The following is a 20,067-nucleotide window of genomic DNA, read 5'->3' as shown; positions in this document are numbered from 1 at the left end:
ATTAGAGATTAAATTTAGCAGCGATGATGGGTGATTAGAGATTTGAGGTTAAAATAATTCAGAAATTTGAAAATTGGGGAAAAAAATTCAAAAAAATTCAAAAAAAATTCAGAGATTACAGATTAGTAGTAGCGCGGGTTTTTACCCATGCTACTGCTATACGTTAGCTGTAGCACCTTATTAGTAGCGCCGGCCCCCACGCTACTAATAGGCCCAAAACCCGCGCTACTGCTAGGCTTTTCCATAGTAGTGAAATGCCTTCATCAAAATTAGTGGAGCTAAAGAAAACAGCTGGATGAAATGCTCCAGAAAGGATATATCCATCCCAGCTCGTCACCCTGGGGATCACCTGCTACCTTCGTGGACAAAAAGGATGGCAGCCTCCGCATGTGTGTGGATTACCGTTAGAATGATGTCACAATGAAAAACAAATATCCACTACCAAGAATTGATGACCTGTTTGATCAGCTCAGTGGGGCCAAGGTATTCTCCAAAATTGATCTACGGACTGGATACCATCAGCTCAAGATTAAAAGGGAGGATATTCCTAAGACCGCATTCACCACTCGATACAGTCTTTATGAATATACAGTTATGTCTTTTGGTCTCACCAACGCCACTGCCTTCTTCATGCATATGATGAACAAGGTATTCATGGACTTCCTCGATAAGTTCGTGGTAGTATTCATCGACGATATACTTATTTACTCAAGAAGTGAAGAAGAGCATAAAGAACACCTCCGAGCAGTGTTACAACGATTCCGTGAACATCAGTTATACGCCAAATTCAATAAATGTGAGTTTTGGCTCAAGCAAGTTGGATTTCTTGGACATGTGCTATCCGCTGAAGTTATAGCTGTGGACCCGATATCTCAGATTCAGAGTTTCTTGGATTAGCGGATATTACTGTCGTTTCATTGAAGGATTTTCCAAGATTGCTAAATCCATGACGGAGCTGCTCAAAAAGGATAAGAAGTTTGAATGGACTGAGGATTGTGAGAAAATTTTCAATGACTTAAAGATACGGCTGACAACTGCACCGGTATTGACTCTTCCACATATCTACCACAGTTTTGATGTGTATGCGACGCTTCCAGAGAAGGACTGGGATGCGTACTTATGCAAGACGGCAAGGTAGTAGCATATACCTCACGACAGCTACAACCCCACGAAGGAAATTGTCCTACTCATGATTTGGAGTTGGCAGCGGTGGTTCATGCTTTGAAAATTTGGAGACACTATCTCATCGGAAGAGGTGCCAAAATTCTACAGATGACAAAAATCTCAAGTATATGTTTACTCAGCCAGATTTAAATCACCATCAATGAAGATGGCTTGAGTTTGTCAAGGATTATGACCTTGGAATAAATTACCGCCAGGGTAAGGCCAACGTGGTTACCGATGCGCTCAGTCGAAAGCCCGTAAGCTTAAATGTCATATTGGAATCATTGCCTCCTGAACTTCAAGAAGAGATTGCTCAGCTCAACCTGGTCATAGTTGATGCTGGCCTTGCTAATAATTTGGAAGTTACCCCCACCCTTTAGGAAGAGATCCGCAAGGCCCAGCTAGATGACACCGATCTGCAGAAGTGAGCCAAGCAAATGGTAGCAAGTCAGACTTCCGATTTCTCGAAGGATCAGTTCGGTACCCTCCGATTTCGGGGAAGGATTTGTGTGCCCAATCAAGCAGATTTAAAGCAGAAGATCTTGTCAGAAGCCCATGAATCCTCGTATTCAATTCACCCTGGAGGTACGAAAATGTATGAAGACCTTCGACAAATATTATGGTGGGATGGAATGAAGAAAGACATTACCTACTTCATGGCCTGTTGCAACATATGCAACAAAGTGAAGGCAGAGCATCAGAAGCCAGCTGGACTTCTCCAACCGCTGCCAGTGTCACAATGGAAATGAGATGATGTTTGTATGGATTTCATCACAGGCCTACCTAAGACTCGACGGGGCAATGATGCAATCTGGGTCATAGTGGATACATTAACCAAGGTAGCCCACTTTATCCCGATCAGGACCACATATCGAGCAAATGAACTTGCCCAACTGTATGTATCCAGAACAGTCAGTCTGCATGGAGTCCCTCGAACCATCACTTCTGACTGAGGTTCACTTTTTACCTCCGCTTTTTGGTCCCGTCTCCATCAAGCCTTGGGGACATCATTGAAATACAATACCGCTTATCATCCTCAGACTGATGGACAGACGAAGCGGGTAAATCAAATACTCGAAGATATGTTGCGAGCCTGCTGAGGGAGTCCTATATTAAGGGGTCCTCGGATAGCCGGACTATATACTTTGGCCGGTGTCGGCGTTCTGGGAACGGGGGTCCCCAGACTTGCCTACCTGCGGCCTGCGGCGTGGCTCAAGTGGGGGCCCAATGCACCCCAGCTTCATCAGCTCAAGCTCAAGTCCCTCGCGAGGGGCCAAGCCTCGCGGGGCGGACGACAGGAAGCTTCCTCAGGAGCAGCCTTCAGGCAGGCTCGCGAGGAGGGGGAGAGATCAAGGCAGGGCACCTCCCAAGGGGCCCGTTACGCAAGCCATGACGATCGAGGCCAGGCGGGCGCCAGGCGGGCGCCGGCCTGCGCAGTGTCCTTGTTTCCCTTTCGGTGCAAAGGGGGCAAGCCCAGGCCGAGGCATCGGGCAAAGGTTACCGTTTCGGTGCAACAGGACCAAGACCAGCAGAACGGCAGGATGGAGGTCATCGCGGAGCCTAGAGTGGCGTCATCGTCAGAGCCTTTGGTAACCGAAGACTAACTTTAGTCAGGATAAGTGTACCAGATGTTCCCCTTCAAAATGGCCAATTGTTGGCGCCTTCCCGCTCATTATTTGGGAAGAGGCCCAGGGCCTCGTTCTATAAATAGGACTAGCCACCCACGGGATCTGGGACAGAAAAACAGATCACTCATCGAGAAACGGATCACTCAGAGAGAGAGAGAGAGAGAGAGAAGCGACTGAACTCACCCAAGCAGTTCATCGCACCAGCTCAAGAACAGCCCCTCGCGAGGCTGTTCCCCCTTTGTACTGTTTACCATCAGCCCCTGAGGCAATCCACCACACCACACACTGGAGTAGGGTAATACACCACAATGGTGGCCTGAACCAGTATAAATCTCGTGTCCCTTGTGTATTCATCTTTCTTTCTTAGATCCTTGCGAGACTTCGAGACGTGAGCTGGTAGGGGAGAGATATTCGTGCGCACCCCAGTGTTCGAACCTCAAGGGTCTGTCGGAACCCGAAATCTGACATTTGGCGCGCCAGGTAGGGGTGTGCCAGAGTCCTTCTTCCGCCGCCTCGCGTTTCGTTGCCACACCCTCTTACACGACTACCAACGCCGACAGCTGGGTGGCATGGCCCGTCCACGCCGTGCCGCCGGCCCAGGGCGACCGCAACCTTGCGCCTCAGGAAGCTCGCGCTCTGCATGGCGCTGCGGGGCGCGGGCGACGTGGCCAAACGCCGCCTGCCCTCACACCGCAGCAGGTGCGGTCAGCAGCAAGAGCTTCGAACCACGCCGCGCCCACAGCACCGCACACCCGACGGGAGCAGGCGAACTCTAGGGCCGCGCTCACGGTGGCCCGAGAGCTGCTACAGTGCCAGCTGCTGGAGGGCGGCCCTGACGTGTTGCTGGAGCGAGTAACCAAACTCCTGGACGCCGCTGCCTCGGGAGCGCCTCCTTTCTGCGTCCAGCTGCCACCCCAGGTCCAGGGCGGGCCGTATGGCAGCCCCATACGTGCCCATGCGACTTCGAGTCAACTCCAGGCCTAGCTCAACGCCAACCCGGCCGTCAGCACCGGGCGCCAAGTCGCGCCGGCCACTTCTCTGGCCGGCGAAGTAGCACACGCCGCGACCTTCAGCCTCGGCGGGCCACCGCGCAATCACCCTCAAGACAACGCTCCAGGCCGAACCACGTGGCATGTGGGGCACTACGGTGAGAACCGTGGAGTTGCGGTGCCAGAAGCTTATGTGCCCCACATGGTGGATCGAGAATGCGCATTGGAAGAAGACCATGGCTCGTTCCTTGGGCCAGGCTGGGGCGAGGAGCCACTAGAAGTTGAGCTCTTTCAAGAGCCCCAAGAGGGCCTCGACGGCCGCGCTAGTGGCAGCAACTATCTGGTACCACTACTTCCTCAGGAGCAAACTTATGCTAACCAAGGGTCGTAGGAGGTATAGGTCGCCGCAGCAGATGGCTGCCCCAATGCTGCAGCCTCCTACCCCTCGGGAGGAGGGCACCGGGGGCTGCAGGAGAGGGGCCAGGATCCAGGTTCGTCCCCACGGTGCTCGGCACCAGGCGCACTCCAGAGGTAGGCCCTCTGCCGGGGAGGTGCCACAGGGCCTGCCCCCGGTAGAGGACCCGTGGTCGTCGGGGGAACCGCTGGCGACCGCTCTACCCCATTGGCGTCGTCCTTGGTTTCCGGTCATTGTCAATGGCGGTAGAGTGCGGTGCAAGGCGGGGCCCTCGTCTGGCGATAGGAAGCAAGGCCGGTACCTGTGAAGAAGGCCCAGTGCCTGTGAAGCTCGCCGCCCCGTGACACTCTCACATAATAATGAGTGGGGCTGTACACGCCCCGGAGTCTCCGGAGAGCCACCCTCGGGCCTCGGGGGCTCCCGCCCACGCCCAGTGGTAGCACTTAGCTCCGCGCTGGTGAGAAGACGTCGAAGACTAGACTAGGTGCCGGACGCGGCTTTTTGCCTTTTGCCTTTTCCTCTGTTGACAAGTTTCTTCGATTTGAATTTAAATTGGATTTGAGCTTGAGACTTGCGTGTGTCTGGGGAAGGGGAGCTTAGTCTCGTTCAAGCAATCTCTCATGTTCTGGTTTCGGCTTTATGTCCAAGTTAGCGTCAGCTGCCTCCCCTCGCGAGCCCCTCATGAGCCGGGCCAGGCCAGGCACGTCTAAAATCCGGACCGCTGTCGCCACACCCTCTTCGGAGGTTCTCACCGCAGGATCAATGGGACCATCCAGAAGACACTCGAGGCGTCGCGGCCCCCACAGTCCCACTCGGGACTCGTCGAGGTCAGGAGGTAAACAGGTCAGCTGACCCACCGCCGGGCCAGTAGCTAAGCTCACACACAGCGTTACAGTTACAAGGATATTGATCGCAAACCTTTACATGAGGGGCTTCCCCTCACAAAATGCTCTTACAGTCTTCAGGGCCAAGCCCGAACTTTCTTCACGCAGGGTGAATAGTGGTGACGTACGATTAGTCGGACATATCACTCGCCGCGTCCTCTGGGGCGCCTCCAGAGGCGTCGCTGGCGTCATCACCATCACCACCAACACCTCCGCCAGTGCCAGGCGCGTCCACCACGCCAGCTTCATCGGTGGCCACGATCACGCCATCATCATCAGACGCGAAAGCCCTAACGAGGGCATCCATGTTGTCCTCCACCCATTGCGCCAAGCCGCCCCAGATGGCTATGGGCACAGGTGCAATGGCGGCATCAAAATCAAAGTGGGGATCCACGTTCTACAGATGGCTGAAGACACGGGAGAAGGCACGCCCAAGCAAGGCTCGGCTCCTCTCCTCGACGAGCCAACGGGACCTCTCGGAGCGGTTCTCCAGAAGCATCACCATGTTAGTGAAATATTGGAGGTTGCCGGCATAGTTGGTCTCATGCGGCACCTCGGTAGCAGCCTCGCAAATGTTGCCCAGGGCCGTGTTAACCCGTTCCGTAAGCGTTCGGAGCATGGGGGCATGCTCATGCTCCAGGACCTGCCTCTGACGGATCTTGTCCTCGTTCTGCTGCGCGATAGCCTCGGCGCCATCAACCCTCTGTCAGAGAAGAAGCAACTCGGCGCGGGAAGAGGCCAGCTCCGCTTACGCTGCGCCAAGGGCAGCCGCGGAGAGGTCCGCACCCCGCGTCACGTCGGCCAGTTTGGCCCTGAGGGCCGCGGTCCTAACTTCAGCTTCGGCCCTGATCAGCTCCAACCTCGCTTCATATTGGCGCTCAAGACCCAAACGAGCTTCCGCCACGCGGCGGTCAACCTCTTCCTGGGCTCAGGCTTCGCACGCGGCGACGTCATCCTCCGCCTGAGCCACCAGGTGCTCCCTCGTATCCAGCCGCTCAAGGTCAAGGTTGCGCTCAGCGGCCTCCAGCGTTAGCGTTTCCTCGCGCTTCTAGAGCTCCGCCTGGTCGACGGGGGCCTCCTTGAGCGACACAAGGGCCGCCTGGCGCAGTTCCACCCGCTCCTCCAGAGAGTTGCTCCAGGCTTGGAGCTCCCACACGCGCTCCTCTGCATCCTTGCACCGTCGGTCTGCTTCCCGGGCCTCCTCGACGGCTCGGGAGCAGGCCTCTCGCGAGGCCACCAGTGAGGGAGAGCTTCTTAAATAGGAAAGGATCTAGGGTTGGGGGTTTTCGGACCGTACGATCGCAATCATGTGGATCCGGGCAGAGGGGGACTAGGTGGGCTGCAAGTGGGCTGTGGAGAGTGGGTTAAGCTGAGAGGAGAGAAGAGAAAGCGGACCGACACAGGGTTTCCGAAGACCGAAAACATCCGACGAATATGCCGGCTATACTGCTGCTATTGTTATCCGTTGGGGCATCAAACATACTCCAAATGCGATGAAACTGGGCAGGCGACCTACAGACAACATAACAACACCGCACGCCAACTTTCATCCCATTCCGAGAACAGGCGATGATACCATATGGTGCTTGTTCTGAGGAAGAACTTCATCATCTTCTACATTGTCTTGGGGACCAATGTCTTCAGCTACGGTGGGGTCAACAGCTGGATCTTCTTCAGCTTCAGGAGCCTCTGTGAAAGCAAGCTCGTGAAGTACTAGCTGACGCTCTTTGTGGGGGGATGCTAGACGAGCAACAGAGAGAGGCTCGACAAGAAGGGGCTCTGAAGGAGCAGCCCGATTCTTCTTCGAAGACTTTGTCTTCCGCTTCTTGGACAGTGGAGCATCATCAGAAGCATTCTTGTTCTTGCATTTTCTGGTTTCAGCCTCGGTTGCCCTTGTCTTCTTCAGTTCTGAAGCCACTGTGGGTACCTTAGGCTTCGTGCATGTCATGCTGGCGGGGAAGACAATGCGAGGTGCTTCCTGTCTCGACGCTTCAGTTTGGGTCACATCGGGCTTCTTCTTTTTGGCAGCCATCTTGGGGTCGATGCCTGGACGCCCAAGAGCCTTGCGCTTTTCAGCTACATTGCGAGCCTGAACACATTTGGCAGCAAGGTGTTTCATGCGCTCTCTTGAACCTTTTGCCTCTTCACGTTTCTTGTGAAACGCTTCCTTGAGATCATGCAACAACTTCTTGAAGTTCTAAACATCAGTGACATTGAGCTTGGCCATGTGCTTCTAGAACTGAGCCTTTTCATAGTCAATTTTGTTCTTTAGCTTGACTATCTTCTGAGCCAGAGCTAGCTCATTTGCAATGGCACTATGGAAAGCAACACTGATGCCAATGGGAAGTTGAAGATCATCGATGCTGAGATCCGAATTGGCAAACCACTCATCAATGAAGTTGTTGAGGATGTCCACATCAAAGAGGGGCACATCATTGAAGATTTCCGCATCTTGTTTGCTCTTTATCAGGAGCTCAAGAGCATCTTCACCAAGATCATCGTCAGTGGACAGATCAATGGCTTCATTCTTGTTCCTCAGAACGGCAGCTGGGGTAAGTGCTTGACCAGAACTCAGGATGGGCTTCTTCTTTTGCATAGACTTCTCGGTCTTCTTGGAGATGCGAGAGAGGTCTACATATTGCATACTTGATGCAGGAGGGGCAGTTGCCAATGGCTTCACACGTGAAGCTTTTGGTGCGGCAAAGGGTTTTGAAGCCTTTGTTTTCTTTTGCTTCTGGGGCTGAGGAGGAGCTGGTGCTTCATCAGAATCTGCATCATCAGCTGAATGGTCCACATTAGCACCTTGAACAACAATGTGAGTGATGAGGCGTTCGAGGTTGTAGAAGGGGCCAATTCTGTTTTCATTGGCTTCACGGGTGCCGTCATCCCGAGGAGCAGATGGACCGGGGTTGAAGTCGAGTCCAAATGCCTTCTTGTTTTTCACAGTAGAATCCTTGGCAAACTTGAAGTTGCGCTTGAACAGATTGTCTTTGCGACACCATAGCAGAGAAGACGGGTCAGCATTCTCTGGCTGTGGTCCGCGAACCATGCACGGGTAGAAGCCTTGATCAATAGCTTCATACAGGGACTGGGGTTGAAGATTTTTGTATAATATATCTCCCTAGGGCTGCTTGATGGCATTCTTCTCAGCATACTCATCAGTGACAAATCTGTACTTAAACCATTCTTCAGCCCAATATCTTCGAATCCATTGGATTCGAGTTTTGTGTTCACCATAAGTCTCTTCAGGGTTTGTGTCGGTGTCAAAACCGGCGGATCTCGGGTAGGGGGTTCCGAACTGTGCGTCTAGGCGGATGGTAACAGGAGACAAGGGACACGATGTTTTTACCCAGGTTCGGGCCCTCTCGATGGAGGTAAAACCCTACTCCTGCTTGATTGATATTGATGATATGGGTAGTACAAGAGTGGATCTACCACGAGATCAAGGAGGCTAAACCCTAGAAGCTAGCCTATGGTATGATCGTTGTAATGGTTGTGTGTCCTACGGACTAAAACCCTCTGGTTTATATAGACAGCGGAGAGGGCTAGGGTTACACAGAGTCGGTTACAATGGTAGGAGATCTACATATCCGTATTGCCAAGCTTGCCTTCCATGCCAAGGAAAGTCCCATCCGGACACGGGACAAAGTCTTCAATCTTGTATCTTCATACTCTTGGAGTCCGGTTGACGATGATAGTTCGGCTGTCCGGACACCCCCTAGTCCAGGACTCCCTCAGTAGCCCCTGAACCAGGCTTCAATGACGTCGAGTCCAGGGCATATATAGTCTTTGGCGTTGCAAGGCGGGTTCTCCTTCAAACTCCATGCGTTTGCCGGATAGTGTCCGGCTCTTTTATAAACGTTGCGCTCCTTGGCTTCCACGCCCAATAATGGCCTTCTTCCACGCGTCGCACGAATGCGAAAAGCCAGGGTACTTTTTATGTTTTACCCCCTAGCTGCGCAAACAATCTGCCTATAAGAGAGGCAAGAATCCAGATCCAAATCACACCATCTTCCTTCCGCGAGTACTCATCGGAGCACTTCTGACCAAGAATCCATTCCATCATGGACCGTCGACGCAGCTCCTCTTCTCGCGCTCCCAGCCCTCTGCCCGGAGATTGGAGGAGATGTTCTGTCCCGCACAACGAGCTGGTGACGCTCCAAGCGGAGGGATATCTTCCTCCGGCCTTTATGGTCCCGGTTCGAGCTGGGCTGGCCACCTACAAAGGTGGGAAGCAAGCGGAGGCCACCCCTAGTCCCAACAAAGGGGAGCGGGTATGCTTCGTCCCCTATTTGATAAGGGGGCTTGGATTTCCTGTACATCCGTTCCTCCGCGGGCTTCTGGAGTTCTACGGACTCCAGGTCCATCACCTCACGCCCGCCTCTATTCTGCATATAGCGGGTTTCATAGCTCTTTGCGAGCTACTCCTGGGCATCGAGCCCCATTTTGCATTGTGGAAGAGGCTATTCTACCCCGTACCCCGCTCTCACGAGGGGTCAATTTATCAAGTGGGCGGTGCCGAAATATGGCGCATCGCCGGGACCGGATATCCCTCCGGAACCCCTAAGAAGGCGTCCGAAGACTAGCCTTCAGAATGGTTTTATGTAGAAGACACTCCACTGCCGGACCCAGTTCCGACCGTCCTCCCGGAGTTTAGCAATGCTCCTCTAAAGAAACGCCTGAGTTGGCGCCCACGGAGCCCTCAGCTGGAGGACGACAAGAGCATCCATTATTTGATGGGCCGGATAAGGTTACTAGCCCATTCCGGACTGACCATGATTGGATTCATGGCCACGTGCATTATGCGGGGGGTGCAGCCACTACATTACAGGGGCCACCCCATGTGGGATTTCAACGGGGAGAATGATGCCACTCGTCATGGCCGCCAAGGGCCGGGATCAGCCGAAGACCTGGTGAAGATTTTGTCCGGCCTGTACAAGGGGGAGAAGGAGGACTTCCTCCAGACGAGCCCATTGAATGGGTTCTCCATGAACAACCCTCGGAGTTGGGTAAGCGGACGTTCATTTATCCGACCCACGCTTTCAAATTTAAGTACCTAACTTTTTATTGTTTTTGATGCAGGATCTGCGCCGGACTGTGGAGAGCATACATAGCCCGGCCCCACAGCCTGAGGATCTAGAAAGATCCCTTGATCCGTCCTCCGAAGAGGATCCGGACATAAAGGTGGAGCTAATTGACGGGGTGTTTCACCAGCTCAGCATGGATAATGCTCTAGTTGCCATTATGGCTGACTACCCCGGCCTATCTCCGGCTCCCCAGGTGATTGTGACCGAAGTCCTGTCACCATTATTTCGTCCCTGCGCATTTCTGACCGCCGTATACAATGGTGTCTTGGAGGAGGTACCTTCAAGGCGGGAAGCCGAACCCATGGCGGCTGACCCACAGCGGTCAGTTCGGCCCCGCAGGCGGAAGAGGGGTGTGGACAAAGTTCCAAGGAGGTGTTTGAATGCTCATAACTTTTGCAGGAGAAAGAGCGCTCGCCAGACTGCGGGCGGAGAGGTTGCCAACCAAGCCTCTGCCAGCCAGGCTCCAACACCTGGTCTGGAGGGGGAGGCGAGTGCAAGGCGCGAGCCGGATACTCCTCCAATGGAGGACGCCGACAGACTGTCCGCCACCAAGTCTGAGGTGGAGAGCGCCATGAACCAGAGGCGTCGCCGGACAGTTTTTTGTGATGTGTGCTTCTCCCCTGAGGCGTTGAATGCCTTTAACGCGGGGGACGCGCACCTCCGCGCTGCTCAAGATGGTTTGACCAGAGCCACAGAGCAGTATGTAAAAGACATACGGGTAAGAGATTTTAATAGTTGTATATGCCAGTAGCCCCCGAGACTTAAAGTAGTTAGGGTAACTGATTTAAGGATCATTTGATATACAGGATCTTACAGAGAAGAATACCCGATTGTCCCAGGAGCTACAAGAGTGCAAAGCTCAACTTGAAGACGCACTCGCTGCCGCAGGAGAAGACACTGAGACCCCTCCTGGTAACACATTATTTCAAAAAGATAAGCGGTGTGCGGCGTGCGTGTAAGTCTGACAATGATATTGCAGATGTTGCCGGACTGGATCCGGACAAGCAACAACTACTGCGCCAGCTGAAGGCCGGCGAGAGGGTGCTGACAAAGGTGCAGCAGGAAAGGAACAAACTCTAGGATGCCCACGCCCAGCTTGGAGAGGAGCTGAAAGGTGTTCGGGCCGAGCTGTCTGGCTCTGTGAAGGAGAATCAGCGGCTTCGTCGCGACATCTATAGTAAGTGCTCGAGCGAACTCCTTTGAAAAGAAGAGTTCGGCGAGGAAGTCAATTGACAGAAATATGTCTGTAGGTGTGCTCACAGGTCTCCCTGTGGAGGAGATGCCCGTATCAACGGGTGATCAACTTCCCGAGCTGGTGCAACTGCTCGAACGAGTTCGGCAGGCGATGAGCGGCGTCGTCCAGGCTTTATGGCCATCCCTCTCCCTACCGGAGGGCCTTGGAGAACTTGCGGAGAAGCTTCAGGGAGCGCGGCAGCGCTTCTATTTATGGAAGATATCGGCCTGCCGCCAAGGTGCCAGGGAGGCCTGGGCCATGGTGAAGACGTGGTACAAGAAGGCGGATGCCAACCACATGGCTGAGGTCGGACCTGTGGGGCCCGATGGGAAGGAGATCCCTGTGAGTTTAGTGTACGACCAAGTAGAGTTGGCCACTAAATATTCCCAACGGTACTGTTAATTAGACAGCCTTTTAGATGGGATTGAGGATGAATACAGTCAGTCGATTTGACAATGTATTTTAAAATGACATGTAAAATGCCTTCTAGCCGGATTGTAGATCGTTTGTCTTTGCCGACCTTTTCGCTTCAACCTTGGGACCCTAGAGTCCGGAGTGTGTCCGAATACCTTCTCGGTTAAGAAACAACCGGGGCATGCATGGAGACCAGGCATAGGTGTCATTAGTGCTTTATCAGACAAGTGGCCAACTAGTTATGTTATATTACATGGTTAGTAAGAAACATCTTCCGAGGAGAATAGTTCCGTTAAGGGTTCCTTTCCCTGGGAGGCATGCCCTAAAGTGCATGTCCGGACTGCGAAAAGAGCAAGAAAACATCTGGGGGCAGATAAATAAATAGGTAAAAAATCATCTTTCAAGTCACCGACCGAATATTCCCTTAAGAACGCTAGCTTTTGGCTTCACCCAGTCTGAGGTACACATCCGGCTGACCCGGCAGTAACAATCGCAGAGGTGCTCCCTTTACCTCCTAGCCGAACAATCGGGAACGGAGGGGTAAGCACAGGAGCCAGGCAACCCAGCTTGGCCAAAACTTAAGTCATATCGATGCATATAGTGGTGAATAAAAGGTACATTTGGAAGTTTGACACATGTGCTGGGCATGAAGCCCTTATAAGTAAGCTTCTGGTAAAGAAGCCCCCAGGTATAATGAGTGCGGATAGCACATCAAGTGTGTGCGAACAATGCGCAAGTAGGCCTTCAAGGGATTTTATGAAAAGGGTGAGAGAAAAGAGAGAAAAGAAAGACAGCTGAAATGTAAAAATTTGGACGGGGGAAGGAGACGAACTCTTAGTCCGGCGCTAGGCGTAGAATCGTCGGAGGTGGGTTGCATTCCATGGGTTCGGCTCGAGTCGGTTGTCCAATGCATTTCACAGACGGTACGCTCCACCGGTCAGGACTAGATCGATAATGAAGGGGCCCTCCCATTTGGGCTTGAGCTTGTCCTTTTTCTTGTCCGGCAGGCGTAGAACTAGTTCGCCAACATTGTAAGTCTTAGCCCGTACTTCTCTGCTTTGATATCTTTGAGCCTGCTGTTGATAGAATGCGGAACGAGCCTTGGCGACGTCGCTTTCTTCCTCCAATGCGTCCAAGCTGTCCTGCCGATCCAGCTCGGCTTCTCTTTCTTCGTACATGCGCACTCGAGGTGAGTCATGAATGATGTCGCCGGGCAAAACTGCCTCTGCTCCGTATACCATAAAAATGGTGTGAATCCGGTAGTACGGTTGGGCGTTGTCCGCAGCCCCCAGAGTACGGAGTCGAGCTCCTCTACCCAGTGCGTGTCAGATTTCATAAGGGACCGCACTAGTCTGGGTTTGATGCCGCTCATTATTAGACCATTTGCTCGTTCCACTTGACCGTTGGTTTGAGGATGATAGACTGAAGCGTAATCGAGCTTAATGCCCATATTTTGGCACCATAATTTAACCTCGTCGGCCGTGAAGTTCGTGTCGTTATCAGTAATGATGCTATGGGGGACACCATAACGGTGTACTACCCCGGATATGAAGTCTATCACTGGTCCGGACTCTGCCGTTTTAACTGGCTTGGCCTCTATCCATTTGGTGAATTTGTCCACCATGACCAATAGGTACCTTTGCTTGTGGGTTCCCCCTTTAAGGGGTCCAACCATGTCAAGCCCCCAGACTGCGAACGGCCAGGTAATGGGTATAGTTTTGAGGGCGGTGGGTGGCATATGGCTCTGATTAGCAAAGAGCTGACAACCGACACATCTTTGGACTATGTCCTGAGCATCTGCCTGGGCCGTCGGCCAATAAAATCCTGTACGGAATGCCTTGCCTACCAGGGCCCGGGCTGCAGCGTGGTGTCCTCCTAGTCTGGCATGAATTTCATCCAAAAGGTTTCGCCCTTCCTCTTCGGAGATACACCTTTGAAGGACTCCGGTTGTGCTTTTCTTGTAAAGTTCCCCCTCATGGACCTTGTAGGCTTTAGACCGCCGAACTATGCAACGAGCCTCGTTTTGGTCTTCGAGAAGCTCCTGCCTAATCAGGTAGGCTAGGAATGGTTCTGTCCACGGAGCAATTACTGCCATTATTTCGTGGCCTGAAGGCGTTAGTTCATCGGCTGGGTTGCCGATTATGTCAGATTGTTTTGTGTTGGGTGGTGCGGCTACTTCCGGGTTGTTATTTCTGGACTCCTCTTCCCATAGTATGGATGGCTTAAAGAGCCGTTCCAGGAAGATGTTTGGAGGGCCAGCGTTGCGTTTCACACCGATGCGTGCCAATACGTCGGCTTCTTGGTTATTATCTCGGGCTACGTGGTGGAATTCAAGTCCTTCGAACCGGGCTGACATTTTTAGGACAGCGTTACGATAGGCTGCCATCTTCGGATCCTTGGCGTCAAAGTCTCCATTTACTTGGGATATTGCGAGGTTTGAATCCCCGCGCACCTCTAGGCGTTGAATGCCCATGGAGATTGCCATCCGGAGGCCATGTAGGAGGGCCTCATATTCGGCTGCATTGTTGGAGTCTGTGTACATTATCTGAAGTACGTATTGGACTGTATCCCCGGTTGGGGACGTCAATACGATGCTAGCCCCCAAGCCGGCCAACATTTTGGAGCCGTAGAAATGCATAGTCCAATTGGAGTATGCGCCGTACTCTTTAGGGAGTTCGGCTTCAGTCCATTAAGCGACAAAGTCAGCCAAGACTTGTGACTTTATGGCTCGCCGAGGTTTGTAAGTTATATCGAATGGTAAGAGCTCAATGGCCCATTTTGCAATCCTGCCCGTTGCGTCGCGGTTGTTTATAATGTCGTTGAGGGGCACTTCGGAGGCCACTGTTATCGAACACTCTTGAAATTAGTGTCGGAGCTTCCGGGATGCCATGAACACTGCGTACGCTATCTTTTGATGTCACATCCCTAGTTATGGTATGCACTGAGCTAGCTAGTCATGTGTTGCATCATGTTTAAATTCTATTGAAACTTGAAATAGGTATTGCCTAAACCCTAGCATCAAAGGAACTCACTAGGTTCAACTAAAATAATTTCAGTGAATCCAAATGGCTTTCAAAAATGTTCATCATTTCTGGAAATGCTGGAAACAGTAACCAGAGGTGTTGCACATTTTTCCATGACATATTTGGGCTCTGAATTAAATCATATGGTATTTTCATTTGGGCATTAGATACTATAAAATATTTTAAATGCTCAAATAATCTTAAAGTAAAATGTTTACTGTTGGATATATTCTAAACAGTAGCCATGATTAGTTTCATGATTTTTGGATCAGTTTAAGTATTTTTAATAAAGCCACAAATTTGTAGAAAAATAGAAAACAGTAATTAAAATAGAAAACGGAGAGAGAGAGGAAACTACCTGGGCCGCTTACCTGTCCAGCCTGGCGGCCCAAGTGGCCGGTCCAGCCCACCACCGCCTCCTCCCTGTCGTCTTCCTCCCTCGCCAGAAGGACAGAGGCGCGTGGCCGCCCCGCGCCGGCCACCTCCTCCCTCCCTGCCTGCCTGGCTCTTACCCGGCCCCTCCTAGCGACACCACGACGATGCCCCGTGTCCCCTCGCTCCTCTCCCTCACTCTCTGCTCTCTCCTTCGCCCACTAGCCCCTTCCCCGAGCGCGACCGAACGCAGCCGTCGCTGCCGACGAGCTCCCCCACGGCCACAGCCATCTCCGAGCCCCTCCGACGTGCCCCGAGCTCCGTTGTGCCGCCCCCTTCCTCTCCACCGAGCCGCGCCCCGCCGGAAGCCCTGCAGCGTCGTCCCCAACCTCTGACTGCCGACGGGCTCGTCGAGGATTCGCGAGCCCCAGCCTCTCCCCGGCCTCGCTGACGCCTCTTCTGGAATCGCCGTGAGCCCCTACCTCTTTCCCCTCTCTCCCCGTGCTCTCCCGCGCCTTCTAGCCACCGTGGCCATCGGAGCCGATTGCTCCTCGCCGCCGGCCATGTCGCCACCGCGGCTACGGCCGTGCAAGCACGCGTCCGAGCTCACCACTGAACTGACCGCAATCCCCTGAGCATAACTCACACACCCATCCATCTCCCCATGCTCTGTAGCTCCATCTCGCTCAACACCCGAACGCCGACCGCTACTATGTGCTCGACTCCGGCGAGCTCGCTCCACCCCAGCCCCTTCCATTTGCCCTACCAAATGCGCGCGAGTCCCAGCTACGCGTAGGACCAAACCATGGTCGTTTTGGTCAATCATGGGCAAAACCCGAGCTAACCCAGTGTGTCTCCGCCGCGTTTTGGTCACCGCCGGCGTAACTCCGGCGATGGTGACGTGGCAGATTAGTTTAGGCTAATGACGCACTTAGTCAACACCTAGTGACACTAACACCAGGGCCCCACCTGCTAATTAATCATAGATTAGTTTCTATTTAGTTTTAACTAATCTTAGTGGCCCCACGCGTCAGCGTTGACCATGCTGACGTGGCCGTTGACTGGGCCCACACGTCAGCGGCACTAACAAGCCCCAGTCACTGACCAGTGGACCCCACTGGTCAGGTTTGACCAGCAGCAACGTCTGTTGACCTGCTGACGTCATAGTGACGCAATGCTGATGCAATAACTAATTTCTGGATTTATTTTTATTCAGGAAATTCCAGAAATTGTGGCAAACTTCTAAAATTCATATAAAATCAACCGTAGCTCCAAATCAGACAAATTATATATGAAAAATGATCAGAAAAATGCAATCTATCCATCTGTACCATTTTCATGCATGTTAGAACACTTTAACCTTACTGTTTAGGTGAAACAAGGTAATGCACTAATATGACCTCTTAAAATGGGTTTGCATTTGAATATTTGGTCCAAATGGACTCATCTCAATCTGATCTAGCTTGCATTAGCCCAAAACACATTCATATTGCCATGTCATAGCATGCATCATATTGTGCATTGCATTGATTGTGTCCTTCTATGTTTGCCGGTAACTGTCCCCTCTCGATAGACGTGGTTTCGACGACGAGTTCGATGACACCGATGAAGAACTATAATATCTTCAGAAGTGCCAGGCAAGCAAAACCCCCTTGTTCATTCTGATACAATCCTACTCTCTCACCCTGCTCTCTTTTACTTCATTAGGACAACAACGATTCATCTGTTACTTGCTGCGGTAGCTGAACCCTTTATCCTTTGCATGACCTATCATTCCACAGTAAATAGATGAAACCCACTAGCATGAGTAGGAGTTGTTTGAGCCCTGATGTGCCTACTCATTCTTGTTTGTTTGCCATGCCTACTACTGCTTAGAGTTGAGTCAGGTCTGATTCATCGAGGATGAATCAGAGGTGTGTGAACATGTCCTACTGTGTGTGAGCTAAGTGTGTGAACACGATTTGGTAAAGGTAGCGGTGAGAGGCCATGTAGGAGTACATGGTGGGTTGTCTCATTGCAGCCGTCCTCAGGAACTGAGTTCTGTGTTTGTGATCCATGATACAGTTACTACCACGCATTGGGCCCGAAACCAATGGACCCTCTCGGCTTCTTAATCACCCCTGTCCTCTGTCCAGGAGTTGCAAGTAGTTTCTGGTGTTTATAGTATGCTGGAGGCCGTGGGCAGCGCTAACCGGAGGGGTGGGCTGTGATGCGGTAGGCACATGGCCGGGTATACCGGGTGCCCGTTTGGTGTCACGGAACCCTGTACACATCGTTTGGGGCTGTGAGCGAAACTCCGGCCGGATCTCCTCATGGATGGAACCCGAATAGGCGATAAACCCGGACTAGGGACTTGAGTGTTTAGGTAGGCCGTGGCCGACACCCACGTTGGCCTTCCGCTTGAAGGTTGCCAAGTACATGTCATGTAAACGGCGGTAAGTGGTGAGAGCGTGTGTGAAGAAGTACACCCCTGCAGGGTTAACATCATCTATTCGAATAGCCGTGTCTGCGGAGAAGGACTTCTGGGTTGCCTGTACAGTTCATAGACAGGTGAAAGTGGATACTCTAAAATGCGCAAGATAAGCGTGAGTGCTATGGATGGCGTTCTCGTAGGGAGACGGGAGCGGATCCATAGTGGTGTATTGATATGGTGAATATGTGGACTCGTGTGCGCCACCTCAAAAGAGTTACTTGCAGTCGTAGTTTAGGATAGCCACCGAGTCAAAGCTGGCATGCTGCAGTTAAACCCCACCATCCCCTTTGTTGATAATGATGCATATGTAGTTAGTTCTGATGTAAGTATTGTTGGGTACATTTGTACTCACGTTTGCCTATTTTATGTTTTTGCAGAGAGACTTCAGTCTCGCTAGTAGTTCCACGTGGACTTCGATGTTTAGCTTGTTACCTCAGCTACGATCTTGTGCCCTCGGCAGGATCTGGTAGATAGTCAGGCTTCTAAGCCTTTTTCATTTGTAGATGTCTGTACTCAGACATATTAGCTTCCGCTTGTGCTTTGACTTGTATGCTCTGAATGTTGGGTCGTGAGACCCATGTTTGTAATATCTCGCTCCTCGGAGCCTAATGAATAAATACTTGAGTCTTAGAGTCATGTTGTGATGCCATGTTGTATTTGCACATATCGAGCATATTGTGTGTATGTTATTGAAATGCTTGGTATGTGTGGGATCTGACTATCTAGTTGTTTATCTTTAGTAGCCTCTCTTACCGGGAAATGTCTCCTAGTGTTTCCACCGAGCCATGGTAGCTTGCTACTGCTCCGGAACACTTAGGCTGGCTGGCATGTGTCCTTCTTCGTTCCTGTGTCTTTCCCTTCGGGGAAATGTCACGCGATGAATACCGGATTCCTGTTAGCCCTCTACAGCCCGGTTCACCGGAGTCCTGCTAGCCCAGTGCTACAGCCTGCATTCACTCGCTGATGACCGACACTATCAGGACCCCGACTCAATGTCACATTGATCTAGCCGGTAACACCTCATATCACTTTGCGGCCTCACGCACGGTATCCCCACGGGTGTCGCCTTACCTTTGCCCGGGACCGTTTGCGCCTTTTGGCTCACGTATATGATAGTGTCGCTAGCATCCATATGATAAGGAGCCCGGGCTGACATGACTAGTCGTAAACCCAAAGTGGCACAGACTTACAGGGACAGGCATCCATGACCCAGCTTCGAACGTGTCAGTCATCAGCAAGTGGTTCCGGGCTGTAGCACTGGGCTAGCAGGACTCCGGTAAACCGGGCTGTAGCGGGCTAACAGGACTCCGGTACTCAATGCGTGACATTTCCCCGAAGGGACAGACACAGGAACGAAGAAGGACACATGCCGGCCAGCCTAAGTGTCCCAGAGCAGTAGCAAGCTACCATGGCTCAGCGGTAACACTAGGAGACATTTCCCGGTAAGAGAGGCTACTAAAGATAAACAACTAGATAGTCAGATCCCACACATACCAAGCATTTCAATCATACACACAATATGCTCGATATGTGCAAATACAACGAGGCGTCACAACATGACTCTACAACACAAGTACTTTATTTAAGGCTCAGGGAGCCATACATAACATACACAAAGGAACGGGTCACACGACCCAGCATTCAAGTCATACAGTCATACAAACCAGCAGCGGAAGTAACTTGTCTGAGTACAGACAACTAGTAAAATAAAAGAGGCTTGGAAAGCCTAACTATACTATGTGATCCTTCACAAGCTCAGGGTCACCACCTGGGCCTTTAGCCTACTCGTTGATGTCAACGTCTACATAGAACCCATCAGAAGGGGTTGCAGCGTCTTCTGAAAAAATGTAAATTATAGCAACATGAGTACAAAGGTACTCAGCAAGACTTACATCAGATCCTACATACATGCATATTATCAAGAAGGGTTGGTGGAGTTATTACAGCAAGCCAGCTTTGACTCTTGGCTAGACTATCCTACGATACTTCAACTTGAAATGGTTTTGCGCACACGAGTCCACTACTCACCACTTCAATACACTACCGAGGATCCGCCTCCGTCTTCCTACGGAAGAGCCATCCTCGGCACACACACTTATCTTGAGGCTTTTAGTAGTTTCCATTTACTTGTCTATGAACTGTATAGGCAACCAAGTAGTCCTTTACCGCGGACGCGGCTATTCGAATAGATCATGTTAACCCTGCAGGGGTGTACTTCTTCATACACGCTCTCACCACTTACCGTCGTTTACACGACATGTACTCGGCAACCTTCAAGCGGAAGCCCAACGTGGGTGTCGGCCATGACCTACCTAATCACGTAAGCCTCCAGTCCAGGTTTATCGCCTATTCAGGCTCCATCCGCAGGGAGTCCGGCGGAGGTT

Source organism: Triticum dicoccoides, chromosome 7B (assembly GCF_002162155.2).
Source record: "Triticum dicoccoides isolate Atlit2015 ecotype Zavitan chromosome 7B, WEW_v2.0, whole genome shotgun sequence".
In the NCBI taxonomy this organism is placed as follows: Eukaryota; Viridiplantae; Streptophyta; class Magnoliopsida; order Poales; family Poaceae; genus Triticum; species Triticum dicoccoides.
This window is presented reverse-complemented; position numbering follows the sequence as displayed.